This window comes from Nomascus leucogenys, chromosome 12 (assembly GCF_006542625.1).
Source record: "Nomascus leucogenys isolate Asia chromosome 12, Asia_NLE_v1, whole genome shotgun sequence".
NCBI lineage: Eukaryota > Metazoa > Chordata > Mammalia > Primates > Hylobatidae > Nomascus > Nomascus leucogenys.
Window position 1 is genome coordinate 34,331,633 of NC_044392.1, and position 14,967 is coordinate 34,346,599.

A 14,967-nucleotide genomic window follows, 5' to 3' on the forward strand; every position below is an offset into this window, starting at 1 on the left:
ATAGGCACACAGCCCTTTGGATATTTGTCCAGAAGGATTCCTTAAGGTCACTCCATGGCCCTCCATGGTGCTGGAGGCCCGAGGTCCCAGCCTCCCTAGAAGTTGTTGCTTTCATAGCAGCTAGGTTTCCCCTGCTGTGAAGTCACAATTCTCCACTCTTAGAAGTCAGCCCCTGGCCCCAGCCAGCATGGGCTTTGCTTCTGGAGAGGCTGAGGGGAGAAAGGAAGGGAGTGGCAACTCTTAGTGCAGAAGTGTGTTTGGAAGACACCCAGAGAGGAAAGACGTTCACTCCACCCCACCCCCACAGAGGCCAGGGCAGATTCAAAACAAACCCAGGCAAAGCCCTGAAGAAGCTGCCTTGACTCTCAAGCAGCCTCTTGGCTGTTGGTGGGGGAAGACCCACCTTCTTTCTCGATCATCAGAATCCTGTGAGCACCAGGAGGGAATTTATGCGCCTGGTAGCTTTAGGTTCCGAAAGGTCACCGAGAAAGGAGATGCCAGCTTGATCCCTTCATTCCAGAGCACCTAGGGATGGCGTTGTCTCCAGTCGGGTGGTGTTGGGGGCTGAACCTACTGTGGGTTCATGGTCATCCTCAGGCCAGAGAACTTTTCACAGGACCTGGAAGACCTCTTATTCATGCTGAGACAGTTCAGAGGTTGAGCCTCCTTCTAACAGTTGTCCAGAGGGTAAAAAGAAAGGTCCCCAGAAGTCTTGGTTGAGAGGCAGAGGAGGGAGTGGGCGGGTTCTTAGGCAGGGATCACATACAGTAAAAGATATAGGCAGGTCCTGCTGCAGAAGGCCGCAGATCAACTTGGTCAGAGGCCTAGAGTCCTACTCAGCACCCAACCTTGGGTTCCATCGCTGCCTGCCCTGGGCCTCAGTGTGTCCCCTTTGAAATGGGGCAGACAGGAGTCCCTGGCCACCCTCACAGAACTGAATGCATTGACAGGTATGGTCCTGTGACCCCCCCACCCCACAACTGCTTTTCCTGGAGGAAATTGGGACAGTGGTGCCATTTGCAATGTGGCTCCATCTGGAGTATCATGTGCACCAATCAATTCAATGAGCCCCTTGTGCTCACTGCTGGATTGTGCGATGAACTTACTGCATCTGTCCTCAAGAAATGTATGGTTTAGAAAAGAAGTAAGACATTTCACACGAAATGATCAGAGCAGTCATTCTGAGTTTTTCTTTCCGCCCCCACCCACATTATAGATGGCAACAAAATGTATGTTTCTCATGGGCTTGTATGAACCCATCCTCCCCCTGCTCCCAACTTTCTCCCCCGCGTCATGAAATCTTTCGGAAAGCAAATGAGTAAAAATGATTTTAATATAGGTATAGGTTTGACTCTACTTGTTTTAATAGAAGTAAGTTATTTCCAAGTTTTAGTATTCTAACTACTATCAATGACAGTTTTCTTTCAGTGCCTCTTTTTGTTTGTTTGTTTTTGAAAGGGAGTCTCTCTCTGTTGCCCAGGCTGGAGTGCAGTGGTGTGATCTCAGCTCACTGCAACTTCTGCCTCTCAGGCTCAGGTGATCCTCCCACCTCAGCCTCCTAAGTAGCTGAGACCACATGAACATGCCAACACACCCAGGTAATTTCTGTATTTTTTGTAGAGATGGGGTTTCACCATGTTGCCCAGGCTGGCCTCAAATTCCTAGGCTCCAGCAATCTACCCACCTCAGCCTCCCAAAGTGCTGGGATTACAGGCATGAGCCACCACACCCAGCTCAACACCTCTTAGTGGATAATGGTTGAGAATCAATATACGTACTAGAAACCGAGTCTAAGACAATGTTATAATTGTGCTATGCCAGCCTTGTTGTTTCACATGTAAATCTTACATGTGAAAACAAGCTGTAGGTTAGTTTTATCATGTCACAAATGTTCCCAAGAATACACAATAAAAGTCAAGAAATTGTAGCTTGTCATGAATTAAATGAATTACTTGTAACCAAATAATTTCAAAAGCAAAATTATAAAAATGCTTTCAACTGTTTTTATAGAAAAATAAATATATAATGTTTAATGAGCATTTATCTTCACATTTGATTTGACGCAGGGTGAGCTGAAGAGTTAAAAGGGTTTAAAAGGTCTTGCTTAAACCATCCTCCAAAATATATCCCTATTTTCTTTAAAATCACCTGAGCAGGATATCCCACAGTCACTCTTGTTTACATGCTCCACAGCCTGAAGTTTCAGGGTTAAGAAGTTGCAAAACAACCTTTTAGAGCTGGAAGAGATCTTGTTAGCTGGAAGGCTCCTAGGCTGGTTGAGCAGGAGGAGAGCTCTGGGGGTGTCAGGGGCAGGTGGGGGACAGGAGATGATCTTAAGAGCGGAAGTAGTACCAGTAGCGTGCATGCTGCCTCAGTTTTTCTTGGGGTATTAAAGACTTGTGTGGCCTCATCTCCACTCCTTCTCCAACTAAATTAACCCTATTCTCTTTATTTTTATTCCACTTTCTAAAAGGTTTTCCATTTTCATCGCCCTGCCGAGACCTCGGCAGCTCTCTAAACCAAACACTGAAATACTCAAAGTGAGAAAATTGTTTCTTTCTCTCCAGGGCAGGATTGTGTCTTAACTGTGGGGCTGCCCTGACAAGTCACCTTTAACTCACAGGTCTACTATCCTCCCAGATCTAAAGAATGTTGGCCTAATCGGTTCTTGGCCTATTTTGGAACAGGGCGTCAGACCATATGCAGTGGCCATTGAGTAACAGTGATCCAGCCGGTGCTGTTTTGGATTCTGAGTCTGCTCTCAGCAGCAAGCTAGATGTTTTGGTCTGTGGCATAAGAGGCAAAAGAGAAGTAGAAAATGTGGCTCTGCAGTCACAAAGCTCATGCCAAAGGGGAGAGGCACGAAGCAGTAAAGAATGCAGTCGTGCTAAATTATTTGGTGCAGGCGAAGAACTGGCGTTTGCAGAAGCCCAGTGCCCCTGGAGCAACCTCAACCAATGGGTAGAATGTGGATTGGCAGGAGGAAGGGGCCTTCCAAGTCAGGGATCAGTGGCAGGCCAGACAGGGAGAGGGTAGGTGTTAGTGAGTTCCCAAAGGGGTGGACCTGGCTGGATGGAAGAGATGTGGACTGGGGACACAGGTGGAAAGTGAGGTGACCAGAATATGAGGCCCTAAAAGCCACATGATGGGGAGCGGAGAGGTCTGTGATGTGATACAAAAACAAACCTGAACTCCTGGGGTGATTTTTGAACAGGGGGAGGCATGACCACCGCTGGGCCGTAGTGTGCGGCAGATGGAGGTGGATATGTCACGTCATGTAATCGCCACCATTGTGTGGTCACAGAATCACGGTTGGGGAAACTAGATCAGCAGGTCTATGGGGGCCTTCAAGCTAATCTGGACTGAACTCCTTTTTTTAAAATGTCTTTTTAGTTTAGTTTTCATTTCCAATTAATCCCACTCCTCCCCATTTTCAAAGTAATGCACATGTAATTTAGAAAATTCTGAAAGTACAGAAAAGAATACAGAAATAAACAATTTCTCATCCACATCCCCAGAGTAACCATAACCAGTGCCACCTGTTTCCCTCCAGTCTCCATTTTCACGTGCTACTTTCTTTACATGGTTGGGATTAAACAGTATGAGTAACCCAGCTGTCCATTAGCTATGTGAGTTTGAATACTTTTAGTAACAGGATGGTTTATCTTTTTTGGTAACCAGGATCTCACTACATTTTTAGGTATGCCATGCCTTTTTAAATAGAGAGCAAAATAAAAATGTTTTTCCATTATGAAGTAATATATGCTTATCTAGAAAATATGCAATGTTAAAAACCGTAACACTTTAAATCACTCGTAATCCAACTGTTCAGAAATTACCACTGTGAATATTTTGGGGTATTTTCTTCGAGTATTCTTCCAAAATAATGTGCATTTTAAAAACAAAATTGGAATTACACCATATTCAATTTGAATCTTGCTGCCTTTATTTATCAAATCATAGATGTTTCCATTTCCACCTCACATTTATTGAGTACTTAGCATGAACCAAGCTATTCACAGCATTTTACCCATATTAACTTACTTAATCCTCACAACAACTTTTTGAGGTAAGTACAACTTTTTAATCTCGCCTTCACAGACAAGGTAAGAGGCACAGAAAGTAGGATTTGGAGACAAATAGTCTGACTCCGGACTCTGCGTTCCTGTCCACAATACTGCCTCTCCAATTGGTTTTTAGTGAAGCTTCCTTCTACCAATCTGACCCATGTTCCACTGGTCCTTGTTCAACCCCTCGAAGCCCCCCACAAAACACACACACATACATAAGTCCAATCTCTTTTCCATGAGACAGCCTTTCAAATAGGAAAGCAGCTTTAAAGTCCTCAAGTCTTTTCTAAGTTTAACATTCTTATCTCTGCTGTTCTTCATGTCCCGAAGGCCCTTTGCCATGTTAGGTACTCAGCCAAGTCTGGTTCTTCCATGTCCCATTAACTGCGTAGCTAGAAACAAATGCATGGCTGTGGTGTAACCTGCCCAAGGAAGTTTGGGGTCAGCCTCTCCATCTGTGTGTGAGAGACGTCAGACAGCCGTCAGTGTAGCTGGAGCTGCGTTGGCTTTTCCATATAGCAGCTGTGCTGCAATGAACAGAGTGCTTCTCCACATTCTTCAGCCCCTCACAGCTCTGTGGTCTGGCTCGTCTGGCCTTTTGATTCCTTGCCTGGTCCTGCAGAGCACAGCCCAGAAGAAAGGAAGAGTTGCCAAGGGCTTTAGCTCAGCTGGGCTGAGGACTTTCATGACATGCTGGTGGGGACCAAAATGGTCATCAGGACAGAAGGGGAGACCCAGGGCTGGTCACAGGATTAGCAGCAGGGCCAGCAACTGCCCCATCAGCACCAGCGTTTCTCCATATGGCTTCCAAGTTTTGCGCTAAGATATCCCAAGAAATTATCAAGACTTCAGAGCCAGGCCAGGCACAGTGGCTCACACCTGTCATCTCAGCACTTTGGGAGGCCAAGGCGGGGGAATTGCTTGAAGCCAGGAGTCTGAGACCAGCCTGGCCAACATAGTAAAACTCCACATATACAAAAAATAAAACATTAGCCAAAAGTGGTGGTGCACACCTGTAGTTCTAGCTACTCGGGAGGCTGAGGCGGGAGGATCACTTGAGCCCAGGAGGTCGAGGCTGCAGTGAGCTATGATCTGCTGTGCTGGAGCGCCACTGCACTCCAGCCTCCTGGGTGACAGAGCAAGACCCTGTCTCAAGGAAAAAACAAAAAAACACTTCACAGCCAGTGTGCCAGAGTCCAAGCCCACAGGAGGGATCAGTGAGGCACTGGAACTCTGGGCACTGGAAGTACACAAATGGCACATTCAAGTCAGGACCATCTTCCATCTCTGGGTCTGTTTGGAAAAAAGAAAAGCAGCTTTGTTTGTCTTTCTTCGGGCACCGACCACTGGAAGTTGGGCTCAAGGCAGGCTCCAGGTAAAATTGTCAAGGTCATGGACTTTGTTCTTAACATCTTCCTCCCTTTTGCTTTCTCCTGGCCCAGCCACTCCTGTTTTCTCTAAGGGTCCTGACAGAGGAGGGAGAGTAACCTGATAATTTCATATTAAGGCATTCCAGGTAGGCAGAGGTTTAATGTGTCACCCTTTCAGAGTAATTTCCTTTTAACAGTAATCTCTTGGATTCCAAAATGCTTCTATCTAAAAATATTTTCAGCAGGAGGAGAGCTTTCAGCTGTCCCTCAAATTACAACAGTGGGGCCAATAGCCTCTTCCATCTATGTATGATAAGAACAAATACTACAAATTTGGCACTGTAACCTTTACACCTTTGCCCCTTAACTACCACATGTGTGAGATGAGGATAATCATAGAACATACGGCATAGGGTTTTGTGAGAATCAAATGAGATAATGCATAGAAAGCCCTTAGAATGAACCTGAAACATAATAAACCTTCTATATGTGTTAGATGTTATTATTATTATTATTATTATTTTGATACAGGGTCTCGCTCTTGCCCAGACTAGAGTGCAGTGGCACAATCATGACTCACTGCAGCTTTGGGGCTCAAGTGATCCTCCCACGTAGCTGGGACTACAGGCATGTGCCACCACGCCTGGCTAATTTTTCTATTTTTTGTAGAGATGGGGTTTCACTATTTTGCACAGGCTGGTCTCAAACTTCTCAGCTCAAGTGATCTGCCCGCCTAGGCCTCTCAAAGTTCTGGGATTACAGGCATGAGCCACCATGCCCAGCTGCTAGCTATTATTATTACTATGAATTGTTATTTTAATCACAGAGAAGAATCCTATATATTATACTATTTTATTCTCACAAAAATCCTGTGAATTAAGAATCATTGGTCCTATTTTATAGATGAAGAAAGAAAATTAAGAGATTAAGTATGCAGCTAAGTAAGACATGACACAGAGCCAAGAGCTCTCTGAAAGGCTCATTCCATTTGCTTGGTAGGGCTTGGGGAGAGTGCACAGTGGGACATCCCTGGGCCTGGTGTTCCAGAGGGTATAAGAGAAGCCAAGATTCAGAGTCCACCCTCAGGAAGCTCAGCAGAATCTGAGAAGGCGTCAGCAGCCTAAGAAAGGTGCCACTTCAACCCATAATGTTATAGCACTTCACTTCTCACCGACTGCTTTTCTTCTGAAGGGGGACCCCAGGACTACTTTACAGGGCAACTCTTCCTGTTTCAAACATGTAGAAAGGTAGAGAAAATAATATAATAAACTACATATACATACTTTAGTATGTATTTCCAAAAGATAAGCACCCTTTTAAAAAAAAATACCATACTACCATTATCCGTCCTACAAAATTTACAGTAATTCCTTAATATAATCAAATATCAAGTTGGTGTTGAAATAATTTCTCTGACTGTCTCATGTTTTTTGTTTTTTACTTCACAGTTCATTTTACCCAACAGAGACAGTTTCTCTGTCTCTTGCATATCTAGAATTCCTTCCCCCACAGCCCGACCCCTCTCTTTATTTCTTTGAACTGTATTTGTTGAGGAAGCTAGGTTATTTGTTCCATAGAATCTCCCACAGTGTGAATTTTTGCTGATTGCATCCCTGTGGTGTCATTTAACGTGTTCCTCTGCCTCCTGTGTTGTTTCTAAACTGGCTGTTGAATCTGGAGGTTGATGGGATTCAGGTTTAATGCAGCAAGAACATTTCAAGGTGGTTATTGTACTTTCCTCAGGAGGCTTGTGATGTGTCCTGCTCTTTCTTTTGCTGACACAAAAAGCCACTGATAGTCATTGCCTAGAGCCTCTATTTCATTAGGGATTATCTTTTCTTTTTCATTTATTTGCTGGAATATTTCTATAGAGAGAAACTTACCCTTGTTAACTATTTGGTTACCCTGATAAATGCCCAGGATAAGTGTTCGATTTCTTCCCTTTATTTATAATGACTTATTATTTATAGATAAAATGACATGATGCCTGTGATTTGATTCAAAATAATCCAGGGGAGAGGGGACAGGGTAGGGATATAGAAAAACAAGAAGAGCCGTGAGCTGATCATCGTTGGTATTGTGCGACAGGTGCACAGAGGTTCATTCTACTATTCCACTCTTATGTGTGTTTGATAATTTTATAATAAAAATGGTGGGGTTTTTTTCCAGTAAAAAATTAAGTAACAATTGGTTCCTTAGCATCCTCCAAGGGTGAGCAATAAGTATGTTGGTTGATTGGTTTTAAGGTTGTGATGAATGTATGAACATAAAAATATTTGACAGTTTTGCCGGGCGCGGTGGCTCACACCTGTAATCCCAGCACTTCGGGAGGCTGAGGCGGGTGGATCGCCTGAGGCCAGGAGTTTGAGACCAGCCTGGCCAACCTGGTGAAACCCGTCTCTACTATAAATACAAAAATTACCCGGGCATGGCGGTGGGCACCTGTAATCCCAGCTACTTGGGGGCTGAGGCAGGAGAATCGCTTGAACACGGGAGGCAGAGGTTGCAGTGAGTGGAGATCGTGCCACTGCACTCCAGCCTGGGGAAAGAGCAAGACTCTGTCAGAAAAAAAAAAAAAAAAATGACAGTTTTAACCCATGGCAGTCGTTTTTCTTATATGCTCAAGTCATTCCATCATTGGCCAGTGGGAGCCTCTTCAAGCTGGCTCCCAAATACTTTTTGAACTGAGTCCAGTAGTCTTCGCTGGTGTCTGTGCTTTCAGTGGGCCAAGGTGTCCCATTTGTTGTGCATTTCCTCCCCAGACTGGGGCTCAGCCAGTTTTCTGAAGTAGGGCTCTTGTCTTTCACTAAAGATCTTTTCTGTGGCATGACTCTCATCATTCCTGCCTGGCCACTGTTATCTAAAAAGATCTCGTTGAGCCTCCAGTTAGGTTCTGTGGCCAGAAGCAGAATTTTTCTCCCCACACCCCAAACAAGTGTGCCTCTGCCACCCTCTAACCCCACTACCGCTACCCTCCCACCCCTACCCAAGCAGGTGTCTCAGTGATGCGTTGACTGTGCTGGTGGGTGGGTGGAGGGGAAAGGAGATTAAGGAGATTAAAATCTGACTTTAAAGTCTCAGGCAGTAACTTTGCCTGAGGCTGGCTCCCCCTTCCCAGCCCCACCCCCAGACTCAGAGCCAGGGAGAAGAAAAGGAGGGCAGTGAGACTATTCAGTATCTCTATCCATCTATAATTAGGCAGATTTCTCTTGCAAACGAAATCAGAGAGAAATATTTAGGGAGAAGGAAGTGGGGTACCTCTGTTTCACAGGGCTTTATCTAGTCTTCCGGGGGTGGTGAAGGGAGAGGGTGCACAGAGCAGGCAGAGCCCTCCAGAGACAAGTGCAAGATGAAAACGTCATAGAATACCAAAGGGGCACAGGCCAGGAGCAGCCATCAGATATGCAAGGTGCAACCAAGTAGAAGACAAGAGTGTAGTGGTTAATTTCCAAGGCCAGAGCTAGAAGATCCGTGAGTCAGTGTGACAAGGAGGCTGGTGACCAGTAAACCCCCCCCAGCAAAGGAGTGAGGGGCTGCAATGTGCAGGAAGGAGTTCCCCTTCACAGTGAGAGCTCCTCAAAGTCTGGGGGGTCTCCAGTCAGGAATGCTTAGGCAAGGGGTTTCTATACCCTGACCAGACACACATCATCATCTTGCAGAGCAGAGTGACCCTTGGCTCAAAGAGAGAACGTGGACTTGCCTGTGGCAGAGCAGAAAAGATCTAGGACTCCCAGTTCTGCACGAACTCACCAGCTGTGTGAATTTGGTCTGGGCTGTTCCTTTCCATTTTTTTTTCTAATGGGAATAATAACAGCACCTCATTCTCAAGCTGCAGTTGGGGTTGAAGGAGTTGGCGAGAAGCTCTGTGAATCACTGGTGTGAGTGCGACTAAATGACATTTCTCCTAGTATCCTGTGGGCGTGGGTGGTCTGCAGGTAGGCAGGAAGCAGCCTTATTTTCAAAACAATATGCAGGTTGCAGCTGCCCTCAGATGGGCCTTGGAGGAGAGAAAGGCAAGCAGGGAGCAGGAGAAGCCACACTTGACCCCTGGGCAGTGGAGGGCAGCTCTGCACAGCTGGCTATCTCAGGTCAGAACCACCCAGAGGGTGTAAGAGGGAGTCTGAATACAGAACCACAGCTCTTCAAGGAAAGGCCTCAGAATAGATCTCCCTGTAAGACTACAGAGGGGTGTGTGTGTGTGTGTGTGTGTGTGTGTGTGTGTTTGTCTGTGTAAAACTTGAAGAAGACACCTAAGGAGTAGACATCTGATATCCTTCAAGGCCCCAGCTGTAGAATACTTGTGCGGTCTGGAGGGCAAAGGTGGTCAGGCCAGAGGAGCAGGTGGGCAGGGGCTGCCGGGAAGGCCAAGGAATTCCACATACTAGCAAATGTTCACTGATCTGTCATGCAGGCTGCACAGGTGTGGACACACAGAGAATCCTCTCTAGGCCATGGGGGTCACTAGGCCATGAGGACACCAAACCAAACAGGCCCTCATAGTGTGTGAGAGTGGCAGGATCAGACACAAGAGGGTCAGACACAAGATTAGTAATGTTGTGTCTCCCTCAAGAATATCTGCTTATTTAGAGTGCTTCCAACAGATGCCTTTGCCCACTTTGATTTTACTTCTTTAAAGAAAACTGTGGTAAATACACAATCTGCAGTAGGACCTGACTTCAACAGCCAGCAAAATCCTAATAGATGTGCAACAGTACCCTCCCTAACCCAGCTATGAAACAGAATTCTTGGCTTTGTTGTTACTGTCCCCTTGAAAAAAAATCTACATTTTGCTTTCTTAATTGTAATGCATTTAAATACATAAAATAAATTTTGCTAGACTTGCTTTCCTGCATATGCACACACTGTGTGTGAGTGCATACAAACACATTTGGCCATAGGCATAATTCTGCCAGCCGGAACTGCAGCCTAAAACACTTCCTAATTTTTTATTGTGAGCATTTTATCAGGACATTGAAAATAGTACCCCCAAGAAAATGTAAGTGAATGATCTTTGATCTCAAAATGAGGAAAGATTTTCTAAGCAAAAATTTGATGACTTAAATTTCAATTTCTATGTGTTAAAGACACCAAATAAAAGGTAGATGGTAAAGAGGGAAAATATTCACAGTATATACCATAGGAAAAGGGTGAATCCTTAATATGTAACATGCTCTTAGAAATCATTTAGGGCTGGGCACTGTGGGTCATGCCTGTAATCCTAGCACTTTCAGAGGCTGAGGCGAGTGGATCACCTGAAGTTAGGAGTTTGAGACGAGCCTGGCCAACTTGATGAAACCCCATCTCTACTAAAAACACAACAAATTAGTTGGGTGTGGTGGTGGTCACCTGTAGTCCCAGCTACTCGGGAGGCTGATGCAGGAGAATTGGTTGAACCCAGGAGGCAGAGGTTGCAGTGAGCCGAGATCACACCACTGCACTTCAGACTGGGTGACAGAGGAAGACTCCGTCTCAAAAAAAAAAAAAAAGAAAGAAAAAAAAAGAAATCACTTTGTAAGAGGGTACATCAAAAGAAAAATAAAGCCGAGTGTGGTGGCTTCTGCCTGTAGCTCCAGCTACCCTGGAGGCTGAGGCTGGAGGATCGTTTGAGCCCAGGAGTTCAAGGCTGCAGTGAGCTAGGATCATACCACTGGACTGCAGCCTGGGAGATAGAATGAGACCCCCATCTCTAAAACAGATAAACAAAAAATAAGCAAAAGTCATCACCACACAACTCATAAAATAGGAAATACACAGGGTGAAGAAAACACATGAAAAAAGTGTTCACCATTACTACTATTCAAAAAAATGCAAATTTTAAAATTAGACTATTTTTGCTTACTGGGTAGGTTGAGTTGTTTTGTTTGCCGTGTGTCTGTTTAATGATAATACCCAGCGTGGTGAGAACACAATGAATTAAAGTCTCTCAAAAACTGCTGAATGTAAAATTGGTTTTGTCTTTCTGGAAAGTAAGTCAGCCCTAAGTTTAAATAGCCCAGAAAATTTAGAGCTGAATTACTTTCCAGAAAGATAGAGCCAATTTTCTTTAAATTTAGGGGTGAGTTACTTTCCAGAAAAATATATTTTTCTTTTAGGCTACATGTTTCCATGTGTCTTAATTTATTCTGAAGAAATAATCAGGCTGGGCGCGGTGGCTCATGCCTATAATCCCAGCACTTTGGGAAGCCAAGGCAGGCAGATCATGAGGTCAGAAGATCAAGACCATCCTAGCTAGCACGGTGAAAACCCACCTCTACTAAAAATACAAAACATTAGCCAGGCGTGATGGTGGGCGCCTGTAGTCTCAGCTACTCGGGAGGCTGAGGCAGGAGAATTGCTTGAACCCAGGAGGTGGAGGTTGTAGTGAGCCGAGATTGTGCCACTGCACTCCAGCCTGGGTGACAGAGTGAGACTCCGTCTCAAAAAAAAAAAAAAGAAAAAAAGAAATAATCAGTGGAATAAAATATTTATGTTCAAGGACGTTGACTGCAGCACTATAATACTAAAAATCAACGATAACCTGCATTTCTAACAATAAGGGCATAGCTGAGTAAATTATTATACATAGCAATACCTCAAAATAGTCAAAAAATTGGTAATACTAAGAAAAATCAAACAAACACAAACCCTAACATATGATCCTAATTTTGAAAAAAAGGAAAGCATTAGAAAAAAAATTAGAAGAAAATATAGCAAAATGTTAGAGATTATGTCTGAGTGGTTGGTTTTTGGCTAATTTTTATTTTCTTTTCCACACTTTTCTATATTTTCCTTGTTTTGTTTTGTTTTGTTTTACGATTAACATTTTTACTTCTGTAAGCCCAAAAGTCATATAGGAAATCAAAAAAATAATTTCCCCCAGTTTTGGATTGAGAAATCAAATTCTTCCTCATGCTACCCAATGACCCCAGAAAGGACAGGTTTGCTGGGGGAGAAATAAGGAGTTCTGCTTAGGACAAGTAGAGCTGAGTTGTCCATTAGATATTGAATGGATGTTCAAGTCTGGATTTCAGGAGAGAACTGGGGCTGTAGATCTAAATGGTGGGGTCAACAGTGTATGGATGATATTTTAAAGTACCGAGAAAAGGCCAGGCATGGTGGCTTATGCCTGGAATCCCACCACTTTGGGAAGCTGAGATGGGTGGATCGCCTGAGGTCAGGAGTTCGAGACCAATCTGGCCAACATGGTGAAACCCCATCTCTACTAAAAATACAAAAATTAGCTGGGCATGATGGCATGCGCCTGTAATCCCAGCTAGTCAGGAGGCTGAGGCAGGAGAATCACTTGAGCCTGGGAGGCGGAGGTTGCAGTGTGCTGAGATCGTACCATTGCACTCCAGCCTGGGTGACGAGAGTGAGACTCCATCTCAAACAAATAAATAAATAAAAATAAAAAATAAATAAAGTACCGAGAATGAATACATGAAATCACAAAAGAAGTGTGTAAGAAGATTAGAGAAGCGGTCCAAGGCCTGACTCTTGATTCTCTCCAAGACATCTAGGAGAGGCAGAGATGTCATCCAAGGAGGCTGTGCCCCAGTGACCATAGGAGGCCAATCACAGGCTTTCAAACAGCTCTGTAATGACTAGGACATATTTATTCTAGAACCTCAGATCATTTGCTTGAACACTTTCCTTTATCTCTCACTCTGCTTTCAGGCCTAATTATTGGAAGAAAAAAAAAAAGGGTGAGGAGGGGAGATATGCATTGTTCTTGAAAATGAAATCGCTTGGAAAACAGAAAATGTCAGATTAAAAAATGCAGAGTCAATGTCTGTGACTGTCTTAAGAGTGTAGTAAGTGTCCCAACATCAACAAGAACCACTTAAGCATACTGGGAAGTAACCCGATGCCAGAGGACAGGGAAAGACTCGATTTCCTTCTCCAGTGAATTCCCTTGTTTAACTGGATCTTACAACTGAAAATCAAATACGTCTCCATCTTCCAAGCCAACTCCTTAGCCCTGTGGGCCCTTGGTTTGGATCTGGACATTTGGACGATTTAAATGGACTCAGCCCCACAAGTGTATAAATCCTTCTTGCCAAACTTTGGGAGGCTGCACTTTGGGAGCACTTTGGGAGGCTGAGGGGGGCAGATCACTTGAGGTCAGGAGTTCAAGATCAGCCTGGCCAACATGGTGAAACTCTATCTCTACTAAAAATACAAAAATTAGCCAGGCATTGTGGCACACACCTGTAGTGCCAGCTACTCGAGTGGCTGAGGCATGAGAATCACTTGAACCCAGGAGGTGGAGGTTGCAGAGAGCTGAGATTGTGCCACTGCACTCCAGGAAAAAGACAAAACAAAACAAAGCAAAACAGATCACATATTTTTTAGTGGTAGGAATTCCTGGGTTTTTTTTTTTTTATTGCAGTTTGCTCTTCTCTGTGTTTGGGAATGTAGCTTCCTTTCCCTGCTTGGAAGGAAAGAGAACACTTTATTTTTTGGTTCCCTTCATTCACAGCAGATCAGCCGGGTGGAGGATCTCTGTCTAGGAGCAACTGCATGACTGGGAATTTTAGCCACTGTGGATTTGTTGGTTACAATTTAGCAGAAGGCAGGGCTAAGAACAAAGGTGGGAAAAGAAAAGTGAGGGTTCTCAGCCTTGGTTTCCCTTTACTGGGAGCAAAGTATTGAGGGTAGAAATACCAGCCCTTTCCAGGGGTCTGGTGACTGCCTGAGACGAGCCAGGTGATCTGAGCTCTCTATGCAAGTCACTGACTGTAACTGAAGGGAGAAGGCTCTAAAACAGTTCCTGCTGGGCTACCAGGAGGCTGACTTTGAGGAGTCTTCGAATTAAACTGATTGATGGTCTCTCTGTGTCTGGAAGAGGTGTTTTGGCTTCATGTCAGAGCTCCCATCAGAGGCCTGAGCTATGATAGGTTTGAAAAATGATTCAGAAGAAAAAATTGACTCTGTTCAATAATAAATTATAACGATGCTTTGTATTTATAGAGCATCCTTCAACTGAGGGAGCTCTAAGTTCTTTATGGGTATTAACTTGCCTTTCTCACAATAGAGAAAAGATAATTTTGTCAATTCAATATTTGTGTATCTTTTTTCTTTCCTTTTACTGGGGGAGGAGGATAGCTATTACAGGGACGTTTTCTTATATTAATTTGGAGGAAATAAATCTTCCCCTCATTTTTTTTTTTTTTACTGGAAATCTTTTCTCATTGGATATCACATAAGGAATTAAAAATAAATAGCTATGCCTAAAATGTATGTGTATGTGCATTTAGATGTCAGTGTGAGTGTAGTATCTTCATAAATATTTAATTTTTACGGTCTAAGCCTTCTCCCTCAGTTTTCATGAGCTAGAATTTATTCGCCACTGAACACTGAAGCTATTATTATTTGCTTTTGTGCCTAAATGATTTAAAAGTCAATTATGAATTGGCTAAGGGGATTGGAGAACTCTGGCATGTAATATGCCTCTCAGGCTTCTATTTGTTACCAAATGTCTGGAATGAGAAAGTGTCCATGATGGGAAATAGCCCACACAAGTACCATACCGTTATTAAACCGAC